This window comes from Macaca nemestrina, chromosome 9 (genome assembly GCF_043159975.1).
Source record: "Macaca nemestrina isolate mMacNem1 chromosome 9, mMacNem.hap1, whole genome shotgun sequence".
NCBI lineage: Eukaryota > Metazoa > Chordata > Mammalia > Primates > Cercopithecidae > Macaca > Macaca nemestrina.
Window position 1 is genome coordinate 10,280,518 of NC_092133.1, and position 9,837 is coordinate 10,290,354.

A 9,837-nucleotide genomic window follows, 5' to 3' on the forward strand; every position below is an offset into this window, starting at 1 on the left:
ATCATCCTAGTGGCAGCCCAGTTCCCACCTGCCACCTTCACTGCCACAGGAATAGTCCTGCATCAAGAGAAATGGCTTCCTGGCACATCAGAGCCAGGCCACAGGGAGCCAGCCCAGCACTGCACCTACAGGGGCTGTGAGGCTACTGAACAGCACCCCCCAGAGCCCAGGAGGGCAAAGACAGGCCAGCCTTCTACAGGGCACAGCCACGGTAACAAAGCAGCATCTGTGTACATATGGGAAGCTCTGCTGCTGCTCTCTAACCGGTTGGAAATTCTACCCCAAGTTTGCACCATAATAGAAGAGACAATGGAGAGGTTTCATCCCCCGCTGCAGGGTAGAGCGCTTGCCCTGAAACATAAATGAGGTACAGGCATGAGGCTTAGAAAACTCACAAATTATAACACCTCTGAGATGCCCATTGTGTCCATGCTGACTCCAGCAGGTTTGCATGTCCCTGCATCCCCAAAACAATAGCTTGAGTAGTCATCAGATGGCCAGAAACCAAAGCCACTGTCATTAAAATCCTAGAGGTGCTATTAATGAAAGTGTCCCTCACTCATTATGTAGAGAGAGCTGCTATTTCCATTTGAAGCCTGCTAGTTGGATAACTGCTTCCATTAAAACAAAAACCTCCCTCTGAGATGCAATTTAACATGCAAGTACTTGGACTTTCAGACGGGCTGCTCCCGCTGTTGAAACACACACACCTGACTTTCTGGGCCCACAGTTCCCAGAGTCTGTCTGCCCACAGGATTGCCAGGAAACAAGCACGATCTCCTGAATTAAACCTTGCTTGCCATAAAGTTATCACCAAAGTAAGCAAAGGCATGCCAGGCCAGAAATCCAGCAAATGCCTCAAACGTCAGCCTTTCAGAAACCATTCACTCACTTATTCATGTGTGCACCCTGCCCTCAGGGTTTGAGCACCTCTATGGGGCTGGCCACTGTGACAGCACTGGAATAGTACTGCTACTCCCACAGATACCTGCCTGCCCATATGTGGTTTCCAGTGAAGCCAGGGAGTGAAAGCAGAAATGAAACCAAGAACAGAACAAACAGATGTATGGTGGGCGTAGCCCTGGTGCAGAGGCCTGCGAGCCAGCCCATGCCATCAAGGCAGGAGGGGCAAAGAAATCTCCATGCAGAACCCCTGGGAACCAGCTGGCACCAAGCAGAGACCCCAGGGCTGACAACCTCATGTGCTGACAACCTCTGGATGCAGTGAGGTATTCCAAGATGTGCTGCAGTCTCATGAATTCAATTCAAGTGCTACAAACCAATACAAAGAGAAATGTTAGCATGTGCTGTAAAATGGGGCATTTGAAGGGTCAGAAGGCCCATCTTGAGCCCCTCTATTTATGAGATGCAGGTTCCTCCCTGACAGTCTGCTGTGAGATGCTCTAATTCTGGAAGCAGTCAGTCTCCTAAAGCAAGAGGAGGTAGAGATTAGGGTCTTCTAACTTGCATCACACTCAGCAACATCCACCCATGCCCACGATGTGGGCCAGGGGTCAGTCACACGTTGAACTTCAACTCCCAAGTCCCGAGTTTGCAGTATGAGGGATAATTGGAGGGAAGAAAGGAAGAAAAGAGAGAGAGAAGAAAGAAAGGAAGAAAGGAGGAAAAGGAAAGAGAAAAAGAAGGGAGAGAGGGAGGATGAGGGAGAGAGGGAAAGAAGGGAAAGAAGGGAAAGAAGGAGGGAGGGGAGGGGAGGGAGGGAGGGGAGGGGAGGGAGGGAGGGGAGGGGAGGGAGGGAGGGGAGGGGAGGGAGGGAGGGGAGAAGAGGAAGGAAGGAAGGCAGGGAGGGAGGGAGACAGACAGAGGAGGGAAAGAAGGAAGGAAGGGAGGAGAGAAGGAGAGGAAGGGAAAGAGGGAGAGAGAAAAGAAAAGAGAGACAGGGAATGAGGAAAACATCCAGGGCCATTTTGTTCAGAGACAAGTTCACTGCTTGACACACAGTAGGTCCTCAAGAAATATTTTTTAGAAAAGAAATAGATGAAGTCAATGGCTATGACCTACACCTGCGATAAAATTCCTTTTCTATATGGCATAAAGCGCCAGGTCATTGATGAACTGGTATTATTCCATGAGCACAAATGATTGCTCCCGAAAGCCATGCAGGTGATAAAGGAACATGAGAAGCCAAAGCTGCCGGCCTTGGGTTTGGAAGCAGCTGTGGCCTTAATTACGCTGCTTGATTTATACTCTATTAAATCTGTATATAAGTAACCCATTTCTCTGAAAGCATTTAAACCTCTTATATTCCACCAAACACAGTGCTTTTATTTGAAATAAATGTATCCAGCTCTTTGGGGAACATATGGTATATTTCTCTCTTATTAATAATTCAGTTCAAATGAGCAAAAATTAGTTGGTGCAGTTACGGCTGATTTTGTCCTGAAAAGATCTGCATTAATTTTAGACGTTTTGTAAATTGGGCTATTAAATAAAAGCATTATATGTGAATTACCCTTTAAATTTTAAGCAACTTGGTAGTTTAATGGTATTTTCTAGTCAGATTCATTTTCAATCTCTAAAAAATTATAGTCATTATGGTAAGACAAATTCTTAAAAGCTGTTCCTTCTATCCAATTACATATTGTACTAATAAGTAAACTAGAAAACTTTTATGTTCTCCTTTCAGTGTTGTCCTGCTTGGCCACATCTTTTGATAGCATCTGTCTTCTGAGACGTTCCCTGGAGGGAGGTTGGTCCTGACTGAGCAGCTCCCATAAAGAACCGGACTCCGAGGGAGCCGAGTTCATCTGGGAGGGGATTTGTCATGGTGCCCTGCAGCATGTCTTTTGGAGGGTTCACCCTCTGCTGATGGAGAGTCTCCTCACTAAGACTCTGGAGCTCTGGGACTGCAGAGGAAGTCGGCAAGGCCCGACCAGGCAGCTCTGCTACAAAGTCCGAGGGAATTCCTAAATGGCCAGGGAGACGGTACTTTTAGGGAGATGAGCACACAGCTTATCAGCTCTGCGGTCCAGCCTGTCAGAGACCCCCAAAGCCAGGCCCACTGATGGTCCCTCCCCAGCTTGCCCCAGAGAGGCAGGGCAGGTTCCCAGGGGTCGTCTTCCCTGAGCTTTTGTGTGGTTCCGTCCCATTAGGGGAGCCTGGTAAGATCAGCAGGGCTCTGGGGTGTGGCTCTAGGACTGGCCAGCTCTGAGGCTGGCTAGCTGTGTGGTTTTGTGGCAAGTTGCCTAATGGCTCTGAGACTTAGTTGCCACAACTGCAAAGTGGGAACTCTCGTGGGCTGTTGGGAGAGTGGTCAGGAAGCCCCCAGCACATCCCTGTCACGTGACAGTCGGGGAGCTGCTGGTCACCTTCCTTTCTCTGCCTCCCAACCTGGCGTTTAGCGGTATCCTGGCTTTGGGTTTTTTTGCAGTCCAGCTGATGGTGCAGGCACAATACTTGCCTTTAGTGGACATGACACTGGGCCGCCTGACCATGTTTCCAAAGCAAGTGGATCATGGACAGCTTGCCCTGGCCCCAGGAGAGTGCACACAAACTGTCACCACCTGCACCTCAGGACAGCAACTGCAAGATTAGAATACCTGTTCACCCCTTCTCCCAGCCCCCAATTCCTTCCTGCCTCAGGCTGTATGTTTTTCCACGTGGCTGGCTGGACATGCTGAAACAGGCAGTAATGCTGCCACCTTTATGGACAGCCAGAAAGAATAGGGAGTCCCTGTGGGGGTCACACCCAAGCATCCAGCCCAGCCCAGCCTGGGTAACCAGGCTGCCTGGCATGGAACTTTCTGGAGGGGTTGGAAAGTGGAATAGGCAGGGGGATTGAAGTGGGGCAAAAATCAGTCCTTACAACCTGCCGGCAACTGTCAGCTCTCCATTCTTCGGGAGTACATCTACTCTTGCTGAGCAATGCAAGTTGCTGCCTGGGGCCAGGACAATAGAAGAGACAGCTTCAGAGCCAGAGGAAATCCCAGAGTTCAAGGAGGGCCACACAGGGAGAATTCCCATTAGACAGATGGGGAAAGTGAGGCTCTGGGAGGGAAAGGGACCCCCGCCCCAAGGTGACACAGGGGAGTCTGGGAACCACTCTGGGGGGAGTGTTGAGGTAACAAGTCATAGAGCCCTCTTAGGTTCTGGTTTTCTAAGAAGGGCCTGGTCACATGACAGCCCCTGGTGGCAGTGGAGAGTAGTGTTCGGGAACGTGGCTTCTTGTGTTAGACATCCTGGGGTCAAGCCTGGGCCCCGCTGCTTGCCAGTATGTGGCCTCGGCAGGTGAGTCAATCTCTCTTCTCCCCATGTTTAAGATGAGAAGAATGCTACTGACCTCATAGATCAAATAAGTTAATACACAACGTGCTCAGGAACTCAAAACCTGAGCCAAGGTTTTTCAGAAAAAGAAATAAGTAGTGCAAGCCACCAGGTGGTGTCCACATGCTCCGCTCCTAAAGTGCTGCCTCTGAAGCATCGCCTGTGAGGATGCACCCTGCCCGGGCCTGCTCTGCATCACTCAACCCGACTTTAGGCCACTCTCTGGCTGCCCATGATCTATTTGCTTTGGCCATGGTCAGGGAGGCCAATGTGATGTCCACTAAAGGAGAGCTGCCCATGGTACCCAAGACAGCCACATCATTGGGAATTCCTGGCTGGAAACACCATTCTGGTGGGGTCCAAGCAGAAAATAGTAAATCCAGATCATTTCCTGAGCTTCATGCATTAACACGTTCAGGGCACATTTCCATGCGCGTTCCCATTTCCTCCCATCAGCCGGGGGTGTTACTTCTCCCAGCACTTCTTATTTCCAGTGAAGGAGGGAGGTTGAGCTACTTTTCTAAAGTCTCATGGTAAGTAAATGAATTAGGATTCAAATGCAGACTCCAGAGCCCACTGTAGATAATGACACTGTGCTGTGTAAATCCCCAAATACCTCCATGATTGTCTTCCTCAAAACAGAGAAAGAGGGCTGCAATGGTTCATTTTATGTGCCAACATACCTGGGCCACGGTGCCCAGATATATGGTCAAACACTATTCTGGATGTGAGTGTGAGGGTGTTTAGGATGAGATGAACATTTTAACTGGTGGACTTTGAGTAAAGCAGATGCCCTCCATAATGTGGGTGAGCCCCGTCCAATCAGTTGAAGGCCTGAATAGAACGAAAGACGACATCTTCTGAGCAACAGGGAATTCTAGAGTGGATGTGATTATCTTTGGACTTGAACTGCAACATCAGTTTCCCCTGGGTCTTCAACCTGCTGGTATACCCTGCAGTTTTTTAACTTGCTAGCCTCCATAATTGTGAGCCACTTCCTTAAAATAAATCTTATCCTATACACACACACACACACAAAAGCACACGCACACCCTACTGGTTCTATTTCTCTGGAATATCCTGACTAATACAAGGACTTAACAAAAATAACACCTACTTATACTTAAAACTTTAGCATTTGGACACTGAGAATGCAGAATTGGTTCTAGCCATTCTTTCATTCAATTGTCAGGTCCGAGCCAGGCTCCATGGGGGAGGTACAAATGCAGGCCCTGGTGCTACCCTCAGAGAGCCTCCAGGCTGGGAGCCAGATGGTGCCAGTGTGGTGGGAACATAGTACAGGTCTGGGTTAAACGCAGCCTTCGATGCTGCTTGGCCATGTGACCTTGGACTTGACCCTTCTGGGCTTTAGTTCTTCTATATATCAAGTGGAGGTGGTAGTTTTTAACATGTAGCATTGGTTATGAGGATCAAATGAGAAAATGCATGCCAACCACTTAATGCAGCACCTAGCCTGTCGTCAGCAGTTGATAATTGGTAGTTGTTACCAGTATTACCATCAAGAAACAATAAGCTGAGCAAATAGACTACAGGATTGCTCCTGAAGTTCCAGAGCCAAAACTCCTCAAGGGGATGGCCATACCAGGAGAAGTTAAAAAGATTAAGCATTTAGTCTAAAAGAGGGTCACGTAGAGGATACTCGTGCACTTAGATGACTGCCCAAGAGCAGGTGAATAGGTGTCTCTCTGTACTCACTGGTGATACAGGAACAAGAGGGCACTTAATGAAATTAAAAGTAAAAAATCTGAAACACACAAAAGGAAATACTTATGTACATGTTGTGTCATTAGCCTGTAGAACTCTGAACCAAAGGTTTTTAGGTGAATGGCTTAAGGGAATTAGGTGCATTGAGAGTGACAGCACAGTTGGGTTCTGTCACCCCTGTTGGCATCAGGTGATCCTGGTGATTTACAGAAGAGCTACCCAAATGCCTATCCGTGAGCAGCTCTGTGTCCAGCGACGGTCTGCCACAAACTGAAGCAACAGCACCATCTATCACTACCTATCAGAAGAGGACACTCAGGTGGTGGCATGCTAGTGGCCTGGCATCACAATAAAAAGGACTCTCAATACTTAGGGTTGAAGGCAGAAATTAGCCAGGAACTAGGCTGCTCATTCCCTCAGGTGCAGCATGAATGAAGTATCATGGATATTTCTGTAAAATAACTGGTGGTGATAATAATAATATGAATAATATGGCAATGACAATTAGATCACCATCCTGTCCTCTGAACTCAGGGTAGAGGGAGAAAGATGAGCAAACAAACTGGAGCCCAAAATCCTAGGTGCTGTGACAAGGCAGTCCAACAAAAGAGAAAATTAGGTCTTCCATGGGTGGGAGGAGAGTTGGGCAGAAAAGGTTTAAAGGATGAACTCACGCTTGAGCTGAAACTTGCGAGATGATTTGGGTCTGTGTTCCAAAGATGCTGCATAGTCTGGGACAGTCCTTCCAGACAGAGCAAGTAACATGAACAAAGCAAGGAGGTGAGAATGTGCTTGGTTTATCCAGTGAACACCCAGGGAATGAGGATTTTTGGAGCAGGAAAGCAAAAGACACTGAGGGTAAGATGAACACTGAGGCCAGAAGTAGGTAGGAGCAAGACTGATGTACCATGTGCCAACAATGTACCACATATCTCAATGAATTTCAGTTACACGAACTTCCTTGATGCTTCTATGAAACAGCAGCAGGGAATCTATTCTCTGAGTTCATGCCATCATCTCTGAGATTCCTTCAGCTGGATGAAAGCATAGCACATCAACAAGACCTTCAGCAGATAATTCTTCCAACACATGTTAAATAGTTATGTGTAAAGAGGTTAGGGAAAGACACCACTAGAAGATGGGGGAGGAAAGGTGACTGATCTCCATCCAGCTGTCTTTGTCCATCACACCTAATGTGGTTAAGACTAACGCTGGCTAAATCTACAACTGGGAAAACAATCATCAAAGACATACACCATGTCTCAATGAGTCTTCACATTTAAGTGAAAATGCCTTTCTTGAAATTGAAAGCATGTTTGCTAGCCTTTGTTCTTGATATAAATGCAGTATTAGTGAGCTGCCCATATATGTGTGAAACCAAAATGCTTTCCCATTTACTAGTGATCATCTTCCAGGCCATGGTGATTGAAGGCAAAATGGGAGTGCTGTTCATGAATCTATGGATCATGCAGAGATCAGCCTATGCTTGGTCATTGGCAGTTCCAAATGTGAAATACAAATAATTAGCTGGGAGACTGGGGAAATCAGGAAATCGATTCCTTATACCACTGTGTTGGATATAGCTTGTACTGGGATGACTAACCTTAGCTGCTTAAATAACAAACCCTCAAATCTCCATGGTTTAACCCAACAGGAGTGTCTTTCTAGTTCAGGTAAAGCTTCAAGGAGTACTTGGAGATAAAAGGAAGAGTCCTCTGAGTTCTTCCATTTATTCAGCGGGTGGCAAGAGAGCAAGGATCATGCATAGGAGGTTTTTATGGGCCAGGCCTAGAAGAGATACATGATCACATTCTTCTGGTCAAAACTTAGTCAGAAGTCTCCATCAAAGAAGCCAGGAAGGCTGGAAAACACAGGTCAGCAGTGTGTCCAAAAATAAGGCAAAAGCACAGATGTGAGTGACATAAGCAGTCTTTGCCCCATAGCTTGATACACACAACAAACTTTAAAAATACTATAAAATAGCCGTAAGTGTTTTGTAAAAGCTTTTTGCTTTTATTCTTAATCCAAATCAAAATTACTCCTTTCCCCTTCCCAAATGAGACTCATTTCCTTCATTCCCCAAAGTTGTACAACCACGACCGTGTGCCCCCAGAGACTTAATATAGGCTATAAATCAATACACTCTGCTATAAAACCTTATGCAGAGGCAATGCTCACGAGGGGTGAGAGCTAGTGCTGGCAGGTGAGGCCGGCTTATTTCCAACACATCCTACTCCTCACTCACACTCTGTAGCCATCCTAGAAATCAACACAACTTGCCCCAAATCTTTATGTGATTGTTTAAACTGTTTGGAATCCATCAACTTTCAGAATCTGATGGCTTTACTTTAATCCAAATAGCTGTCAGCCAAAGAAATCTATTCTGCTTAGAAGTAGCCAGAGCCATTGCTCGGCCAGGTCAGGAGTGTTCACGTGCACAGTGGACCAAGGCTGTGACTCAGCCCAGCTGCCGCCCCCTTGCTGTGCAAACAGATGATGCAGGCAACCATCGCTCTGACCCGGCCATTTCTCACACAGCCAGAGTGACCTCATAATTTCTCCAATCCTGACTTCTTAGGGTCTACCGAGATGAAGACACATCACCATGGGCTATCCACGTGACAGCCGCGAGACGGAGGGCAAAGCCTGCGTGATTATGGCTAATCATTGTCTGCCTGTCCCTGGGTAGTTAAGACTTACCAATGAATTGTACCAAATGTGGTGTAAAATCCCAGCTAATTAACTGTGAACCGAGAATAACTTATCCCAGGCCCATTTCATTCATATTGTAGAGCAAAAACCACTGGTGAACAACTCAACCTGCAGTGTGCCACCACCAAATTTGGTAAGGAAGCGTCAGTATTGTCTCAAACGCTGTAGATGCAAAAGAAACCACAATTCACATCCTGCAAAAGGCAAGCCCCAGACCGACAGGGCAGGCGAGAATTTATTTTTTTCCCTTTTCTCCTTAGCCGAAGTTATTATCACAACTGCCGGGGAATTTGTGAGATTGGGAGATAAGGATCGTAATGATTCTTTGGAGACCCGTCAATCACTGCAAACTGCTACCAGAATCGAAATTACATCTGCATTTGAATTAGCAACATTACTCGCCAATTTAGATCAGAGTGAACATTTTTCCATTGAAGATGGAATTAAATTAGAAAATGAGTGAGTCTTTAATTTCCAGATTATAAATCACTGAAAATAATTCAACTCCTGTACCTTAAGGCCAATTACATTATCCTAAGCGACATTTTATCTCCCAACCTTCCGAGTGATTTGGTGACGGGAGCCTTCACACAAATCAGTCTTGCTCTAGTAGCAAGAAATGTATCTGCCCACCGAGTCACACACATAAAACACCAGGAACCGTTTTAATGCTGAAGCTTATTTTACATGAAATTTGATTGTCTGTTTGATAGTGTATTTTTGTGTTCTAATGAACTGATGCATTTGCCAGATGTGAGGTCTGAATTATGTTGGGTTCAGCAATGAAATTTTAAAATGATCGACTTGTTCCAGGTTGGGGCATCTTCGTCCCTTCTGTCACCTTCTCCCCGTTTGGCCTTACAAAAGGCAAAAATAATGTGGATGTTTTTAAACCTGAACATTCTCTCATCTCTCTATGCCCACACCACCACGTGTGTCCTGCTTCTGCCACATTTGGCTGGGGTTATTTTCTGATACCTGCATGTCTGTCTCTCTAGACTGTGAGCTCCTCACAGGACAGTTCATGATTGACTCATGAGTATATCTGTCCAGCCAAGAAACTGGCACAGAGTAGGTGCCCAGTAAATATTCACTGCATAAATGGTTGAATGATGA

At 46.5% G+C, this 9,837-nt stretch overlaps 1 long non-coding RNA gene across 3 annotated transcripts in view; it reads left to right on the top strand.

Moving 5' to 3' along the window:
- The window catches only part of LOC105470046 (uncharacterized), a 31,985-nt gene extending 22,785 nt beyond the window's left edge, over window positions 1–9,200 (top strand). Inside the window, exons 6-8 of one of the 3 annotated variants that reach the window (XR_011607591.1) lie at window positions 2,648–2,710; window positions 4,703–4,817; window positions 7,664–7,682. This is a non-coding gene — a long non-coding RNA (uncharacterized lncRNA). Of the gene's footprint in view, window positions 1–2,647; window positions 2,711–4,702; window positions 4,818–7,663; window positions 7,683–8,587; window positions 8,943–8,981 lie in introns of those variants that run through there. The other 2 variants (XR_011607592.1, XR_011607593.1) reach the window with 2 other exon arrangements.
- Window positions 9,201–9,837: the final 637 nt, after the last annotated feature.